This window comes from Dioscorea cayenensis, chromosome 9 (genome assembly GCF_009730915.1).
Source record: "Dioscorea cayenensis subsp. rotundata cultivar TDr96_F1 chromosome 9, TDr96_F1_v2_PseudoChromosome.rev07_lg8_w22 25.fasta, whole genome shotgun sequence".
NCBI lineage: Eukaryota > Viridiplantae > Streptophyta > Magnoliopsida > Dioscoreales > Dioscoreaceae > Dioscorea > Dioscorea cayenensis.
The window spans coordinates 21,971,456-21,980,078 of record NC_052479.1 but is presented as its reverse complement, the minus strand read 5'-3'; the positions used below and the strand labels follow the sequence as shown (position 1 = coordinate 21,980,078).

At 41.7% G+C, this 8,623-nt stretch overlaps 1 non-coding gene across 1 annotated transcript; it reads right to left on the bottom strand.

Annotated features, from left to right (window-relative positions):
* Window positions 1-5,908: 5,908 nt before the first annotated feature.
* Window positions 5,909-6,015, bottom strand: LOC120269725. The gene has a single exon (XR_005539365.1). It is a non-coding gene; the product is annotated as a small nucleolar RNA R71 (small nucleolar RNA).
* Between the last annotated feature and the right edge of the window lie 2,608 nt (window positions 6,016-8,623).

The window sequence follows — 8,623 nt, the reverse complement described above, 5'->3', positions numbered from 1 at the left end:
ACAATTGGAGTGAGAATTGCAATATTTGAAGTATATTTTCACAAAATACTCTTCTATGATGTTCTTGATGAAAATGGTTTCAGATAAGATGTTATAATCAAGTTATTCACATTTGGAGTGAGAATTGCAATTGTGAACACTTGTGATCTCTCGATGAGAATTATGCTAACATGTTGATCTATATACTGAGCCTACGGGCAGGATTATTATTTAAATGTTTTGATAGAGACATGGAAGCCGAGCTCCAGTACTTACTGCAGTAAGAAGTGGACAGTTTCCACTGGTCGACCTAGTTGAGGTGGTTTAGAAAACTGTTAAACCGGTTATGCCATTTCAGGTGGGAGTGTAGAGCCATGACTTAGATATAGTTGGGTTGTTCAAAGTCACCACAATGACTTCCCAACAGCTAACGGCAAGATACTCACATCTTGGGCGGCTCCAGACCTAACCGAGGCAGCGGTTAGCGATAGAGGGTTTTCGAGGCCATTTTGGATACTATTGATTATTGTGATTTGTTGATTTATTTAGTTCTAAGTATTTTGACATGTGAAGCTACCGAAAAGAATGTGTGTATATTGGATTTATTTGTTATTGAAAGTATCTTTATTCTTACTAATAATTGAAACATGTTTATGGTATTTTACTTTAATTTGATCATGCTTGAGTTATAGTCCCATTTTTAGCCACTCGCTGAGTAACTTAGTTACTCACCCCTCTTCTTTTCCTCTCAGATGATAGCACAGCATTTGGGTTAACGTGTGAACTGCTTGGCAGGGTTTGTTTCATTGTTCTCTTTGAGTTGTGTATGATACTTAAACATTTTGGCATGTATTAAATGGGTCCACTAGGGTGTTATATACTTATGTTGTGTTATATTCTTTATTCATTCCTACTTATGTTAGTATGTCCAAGTATTGTTTAAAAAGGGTACCTTAAGTTTGAGATTGTTATTATTCCTAAAACTATCATGTTGTGATGTCTCTCATGTTGTATGTAACCCTTACGGGTATATGTAGGAAAGGCGATGTTATTATTATTGGTGTTATTGTTGTTATTGATTGTTTGCTATTGTTGTTGTGAAGTTATTCCTTCTTGTTTTAGTGGTATTGTACAGGGATCAGGTTAGCCTTGCGGTGATCAGTGGTTTAGGCAAGCATTTGACCTCCCCTGGCTTATCGTTATGGTATGTCACGTGTGGGACCCGTGGAATTGGCCATGACATACTCTAGTGGTATCAGAACCTTGGTATAGAGTTAGGTCTATGTTTAGGTAGTATAATATTGATCTAGTGTCAGTTCCTCGATTGGGTCAGAAGTCTAATTCTTTATCTTTATAACTAGTGGATCCTAATAGGGTTTGCATATGCCATTGTTGCATATTGAGGTTATTTCTAAAAAAATGTCTTATGTTTTCTTTCAGTAAAATGTCAGCACAACATTCGTGTACTCGCCGTGGGAGGGTTACTCCCCCTGCTGTTGCTACACCAAGAGTTCATAGATGTGGGAGCGAGGAGAACCATCCCCCTCCTCACCTCCATCGCCACCCTAGGCGGGGAGTCCGAGTTAAGGGCATGATCACGTAGTGGCAGCTTATGTGCATGCCCCTGAGATTGAGGAAGCTTCTCTAGTGCTTGGCTCTATTCCACTCTTGAGGTACTAGAAGCATTATGGGCTCATTGGGCTACCAAGGGAAGGCAACCTACCTATAAAGAGTATCAGGATTTCTTGGAGTATTGGATGATCTTTTGGGGACAGGTTCATACCACCTTAACACTAGCTCCAGCACTACCAAAGACTCCAGTAATTCAACATGCACTAGTAGAAGTTAGTGGACCTAGTCAGGCCTAAGCATTGTCTAAACTCCTGAAGGAAGCCAAACAGCTTGGATGTGTTTTTTTTTATGACACCAATAATGTCAAGATTAGTAAAGAGTAGATCAAGTGGGTGATTGCTACCTTTGATGACATCAGTCTAGGTGCTGAGATGAGAATAAAGGTTGCTACTAGACTGCTAGAGGGTTTAGCTCGGATTTGGTGAGAGAGTTTGAAGAACAGATCTTTTGGGCAAGTCATTTGGGTAGATTTCTTGCGTGAGTTTGATTAAGAATACTACACCCAATTTCATCATGATCAAAAGAGGCACCTTTTTATAAGATTGATTCAGGGGAACAAAACAGTTACGGAATATGAAAAAGAGTTAAAGAACTTGTCTAGTTTTGTTCTATAGTTAGTACCTATAAAAGAAGTTCTTTGCTCTAAATTTGACGTTGGTTTGAACTTGGGCATCAAAGAAAGAATGGAAGTTACAAGTAAGCAAGGCTTCAAGGAGGTGGTACAGTCAACCTTAAGGACAGAGCAGCTTGTTAGAGGAGGGAAAAGAATTTAGGATAACATGGTAAAGAGAAGAAGCTTAGAGATGGGGCAGCCATCAAAGAAGAACAAGAGTGAGGGTTCTTCTAAGGGCACATCTACATCAGGCCCCGTGAGATCTCCACCACCTCATAGTGGTAACCAGTAGAGATTCACACATTCTGATAGTGCTCTTAGTATTAGAAGCCCAAAAGCTAGCAACAGGTGCTTGAACTCTAGATAATCACATAAAGGACAGTACCTAACTCCTCGCATGTGCTTCTAGTCTGGTCAAACTGGACACTTAAGATCAGCATATCCAGAGCTGGGACTTTGTGGATCTACAACACCATCTCAAGGCTGTCCTAGCCAGTCCAGAAGTCTAGAGCCAGTAGCATCTACCATAGTCACTATCAAGTCAGGACAAGCCAGGTCCCTAGTGACCACAAACTAAAGCTCAAACCCGATTGTTTGCCGTGATATAGGAAGAGGATGAGTGTAGGCCTTATGTGATCATAGGTACGATGTCCATTTTTCAACATAACGCTTATACATGTATTGATTTTGGGATAGAACACTCTTTTGTTAGCACTGCATTTTCATATCATGCCAATAGACCTCCTTCTCTCTTAGAGTGTGAGTTGGGGATACAACCTCCTCTTGGTGAGGAGGTAGTAAGGAGTTTGGTGTATAGGGAGTGTCTTGTGCTAGTTATTGGAGTTGTCTTGAAGCCAGACTTAATTCCTTTGGAGGTCAAGGATTTTGATGCCATCCTTGGTATGGATTGGTTGGATAGTCATCTTGCTTCCATTGATTGTTTCAAGAAGGAAGTAACTTTTCATGGGTCCTTAGGAGCCAAAGTGGTGTTAAGGGAAGTGAGAAGGACTTTGCCTTCATGTTTGGTTTCATACTTGGAAGACAGGAAATTAGTAAGAAAGGGTTTTCCTATGTTTTTGGTGCATGTGGTGGATAAATGAGTTCAGGAGCCAGCTTTAGAAAAGATGCCTGATAAGTGCTTGTGTGTTAAGAATACGAAGCATTCTTTCCTTATGATGACCATTACTTTTAGCATATTTTAGCCCTAATTCATGTGTATTTGTGTTCTTTTGTGCATGTAGGGTTGTGAAGCTAAGTATGAAAGAAAGAAGCTAAAGTAGATCGTGAATGCACTATTTGGTGAAACCTTGGAAGAAACAAATGTGAAGACACAAGTTGGATTCAAAGATACATGAATGTGTGCCAACCTCCATATATTCATGCAATTACAATGATTTGGAGAGGGCACGATGGCAGTCATGTTTACGTATCCCAATTTATGCAATGATAGAAAGATTTTCACTAATGAGTGATTTATTGAATAAGCGACGTGATCTACGGTATGAATGTGTGCCTGTTTATGTTGCCTCGATGAAAAGTGGATTCAAGAGTGTGTTTGGCCGGGTACTCTAACAAGTTAATGTAGCAAATCACTATAGCAATTTACTATAGCAGTTATAGTTCACACTCTGCCGCAAATCCGAATTCCAGAGAATCTACAGGGCGTGTTGAAATTCCACAGGCCCGTGTGAAAATTCCCTAGGGGTGTGTGGAACATCCACAGGACCGTGTGGATGCCCCATCCCAGCCCTATTTAAGCCGCGATTAAGCACGATTTTGGGTGCCATCTTTTATCCTTCTCTCCAACTTTTCTCCATCTTTTGGGAGGCCGTCGGCTAGGGTTTAGAAAGGCTTTGGCAAGTCTTTGGAGTGGTTCTACGGATTCAACACCACGCTTCTCTTGGAAGAAGATTCTTGGGGGAGCTTTCGTCGGCATCTATCCAGCAAGGTGTGCCCTAGGCCGAACAAGGGGACCTTTGGAGAAGAAGAGGTTACTCCACAAGACCATCGACATGAATACCGAGGGGGTTTTCCTATAGATTACTTGTTTTTACTTTTGATTTCATTATTGATTGTATCTTGCTCCATGGAGAGCTAAACCCCCTAGTGGGTACTTGGATTTTGTAAACCCTAGGATGTTTTTGTTTCGTTGACCTTTTATTATGCTTTCCTTAATTGATGTCTCTAATTGAGTTCTAATTTTGAATCCTTGTTGACTGATTTCTCCCTTAGAGTGACACTAGGGTTGAGAGACCATCTTGGTAACCTTTTTGGATGAGTGACACACCATGAGGATTAGACAAAGCAAGGTTGGAAAGGGTCGAGAGGGTGAGTCGAGAGGTGGCGGAGCGTCCCCTTTCCTCTCCGATGTGATTTATCCTACCTCCACATTCCAAGAGTTCTTTGCTGTCATAGTAGAGTGAAGGGTTAAGGGATGAACTCCGTTGGGGCTTAGTTGCGCGAGCAACCAAGTGAAGCGTTGAAGTGACTTTAGCACCTGGAGCTTAATTGTGACTAGAAATCTTTCGCCTAGACTAAAGGGTTAGATCTACATGTAGGAATAGTATTTATCACCTGGAATCCCTAGAGCGTCTTGCAACTATGCACAGTGTAAGGTCTTGAGACTGTTTGATTTCTCCACTGGGGCATAGTGTAGATTTAGCCACGGTTGACCTTAGGTTTGGGACCATGTATTCATGGATGTCCATGACTCATTAAGCATCAATTAGGAGACATAATAGTTGGTCTTGCACTTGAAACATTAGTCCTAGGGGGATCATTGTCTGAGTACCATACTTCTATCGATTGTCTTTCCACTCACTTATTTGTGCCTCTCATTCTTATTTCTTTTATTTTTGTTTTCATTACATTTTATCAACATAATCATTGTTCATCTTCACTTGATTAAGTAGCAATCTTAGTATTTTTATTCCCTACTCCCTGTGGATACGATACCCCAGTTACCTGGGATTTATTACTTCGACAAACCCTTACACTTGCGGGTAACAAGCAAGGGGCGCTGTCAAGTTTTTGGCGCCATTGCCGGTTTGTAGGCGTTTAGAGATACTTTGCACTTTGTCATCTTAGCTATTCCTCATTCATTATATTCCATATCTTCTTATTCTATCATCATTCGATTTTTGTGGTGCGGTTCGAGTTATGACCTGAGGGAACCCTTCGATAATTGTTGAAGGAGATCCTGAACTTGAACGTACACTCAGAAGAAAGGAAAAAGAACCTGTGAAAGAAACGTCGAATCTAGCTGAGGTTGAAGGTGAAGGGTCTAAAAACATGGCAGAACAGAATGAGCAACAGAGAAGGCTTTCCGATTATGCTAGAACCTCAGTTTTGGGCACACATTCTAGCATTGTACTGCCCCAGATTATAGATCAAAATTTTGAGCTAAAGCCAGCATTCATCCAGATGATACAGTGGTCGGCACAGTTTAGTAGTTTGGCCGATGAGGATCCAAACAACCATATAGAGAACTTTTTTTGGAGATGTGCGACATGCTCAAGATCAATGGAGTTATGGATGATGCTATAAGATTGAGGGCCTTCCCATTTTCCTTGAAGGGGGAGAGCAAAGCGGTAGCCACACTCATTACCTAGAGTATCAATCACTACATGGGAGGAGATGGTAGAAGCTTTTCTTGCACGATATTTCCCTCCCAGAAAATTTGCAAAGATTTGGAATGAGATTTCTTCCTTCGTGCAAATGGAATTGCAGACCCTATTTGAGACATGGTAAAGGTTCAAGGAACTCCTTCAAAAATGTCCTCAACATAGGTTTCCAGAGTGGATGATCATTCAGACTTTTTACAAAAGTTTGAACCCAAGTACAAGAAAGTTACTTGATGCAGTAGTAGGAGTTACCTTAGGTAACAAGATCCCCGGAGATGTTCGACAGCTAATTGAAGGAATCGGTTTGAATAGCTACCAATGTAATGCTAGGGAGAAGAAGAAAGTGGGCGACATCCATGATATTGATGCGGTTGCATCGTTAGCAGCCCAAGTGGAGGCACTGAGTAAGAAGTTAGACACTCTACCTTCTCCTTGATTGCCGGCAATAACGAGTTGTGATGGATGTGGATGAGGATATACCTCGTCCGATTGCCCGATAGCCGTTGGTCGTACATTCTCCGTTGAGCAAGTTGACTTTGTGGGTAATGCAATGAGAAACCAAGGCAATCCTTATAACAACACCTACAGTCTTGGTTGGAGGAACTACCAAAATTTTTCCTGGAACAACCAAGGGCAACAAAAGTCCACAGCAACACCGGGTTTCCAACAACAAGCCTCGAATATGGAGAACTGAGTTTCAGTCTTGGAAACCCGAATGACCGACTTGGAGAAAACCTTGACTAGATTTGTTCAATCATCAGATACATGGTTTTAATAGGTCGAGGCTACACTTCACAACCACACCAATTCATTGAACAATTTAGAAAATCAAGTGGGGCAAATTGTGAAGTCTCTATCGGAGAGACCACAAAGAAGCTTGCCGAGTAACACCGAGACTAACCCGAGAGAAGATGTGAAAGCGATCACTTTGAGAAGTGGTTATGAGGTCGAGGGTAGGCTTCCAAGTGAGAACGCCAATGTTGAAGCACCGGAGGTGGTGTAGGATGAGAAGAAAGCTAACAAAGAGAAAGAGGTAGCACCCCACCTTACAAGCCATGAATTCCTTATCATTTAAGATTGAAGAATGACCAAAATGATGAGCAACACAAGAAGTTCTTTTGTCTATTCAAACAATTGCACATCAACATTCCTTTTGTGGAGGCATTGTCTCAAATACCTCGATATGCAAAGTTCTTGAAGGACCTTTTGATCAACAAGAAGAAGTTGAAGGAGAGTGCATCAGTGATCTTAGATGCCTCTTGTTCGGCGGTGTTGCAAAAAAATATGTTGAACAAGAGGAAAGACCCTAGAAGCTTTGTGATTCCATGTAACATTGGTAATTTGAGTGTAGTGATGGCATTGGTGGATTCAGTGGCCAGTTTCAATGCTATGCCATACTTTTTCTTTTAGAAGCTAGGCTTGGGAGAGCCTAGGCCTACTCGGATGATATTACATTTGGTGGACCGAACAGTGCGACATTCGAGGCACATCATTGAAGATGTGCTTGTCAAGGTGGACAAGTATATATTTCTTGTAGACTTTATAGTGTTGGATGTGGATGAGGATGTCGATGTTCATTTGATACTTAGGATGACATTCTTGCACACTTCCAAGGAACTTATCGACATGGACGTTGGGGAGTTAACACTCTGATAATACTCTATATTTTCATGATACTACTGATGAACTAATCGATGAATATGTGCAGGAAATGATGAAAACGAACCCGTACGAGGGGTTGCTAGACCAAGAAGTGAAGAACGAAGAGGTGATGATGCTTGGTCTAGAGAAGGTATCATTTACTCTGGGGATCATGAAGAAGATGCTCCGGAAAATAAAACGAGCAAGGAGACACCACAAGAAATTCCCCAAGGCTGTTAGGGATGCGCAATAACGGAATGGGGGTAATGATCCCTCAAGTGGTATCAAGCTCGACAACTCTCCCTTTACCTTCAGAAGACTATGTTCATCATGCTTTCAAGTCATGGGTAAGAGGGAAACCTTTATCTACGAGAACCCATGAGGTAAGACAAGGTACGCCAAGCTAAGTGATGTAAAACAAGTACTTCTTTGGAGGCAACCCAAGTCTTTACTATTTTCTAGTGTTTAGTTTAGTGTTTGCATGAATAACGCTTTAAGTGTTGGTGGCTTGATTTGTGGATGCTATTGCTGGAATTTTCTTATGGTTTATTTTGTGTTGTCATGTACTTAAATGTGTTCAGCGAAGTTTCTGGTTGTTTGAGCATGTTGTGCATGTTTTCTGGTATATTTTGCATCATAGAGGAAGGCTCTGAGTATATTAACATGTTCATGAATTTTTTGCAGAGTTTACGGATTTTTTTAAGTCATCCAGAGAAAACACACGGCCGTATGAAATTTCCGCACGTTCGTGGATCTCTACTGTGAACTCATCTAGAGAGGACACAGGGGCGTGGACTCACCCCTGTGAGCGACCTTGTGACGCACACACGCCCGTGGGTAATTTCCGCATGGCCGTGTGTCTTCCTACAGAGACTTATAGATTTTTCCCGAGAAGACACAAGGACATGGACTCGCCCCTGTGGATGACCCTGTGATAACGACACGGGCATGGATAATTTAAACATGCCCGTGTGGATCTCTACAGAAGAGTTCTCTTCCATCCTGAGAATACACAGAGGCGTGTGGGTACCCCTGTGAACTAGCCATGTGAATGTCCACGCCCGTAGGGAATTTCTGCCTGGGCATGTGAAACACTTAGAGTTTTTCTCGGGTTAGATAGAGGAGCCATAGGGGC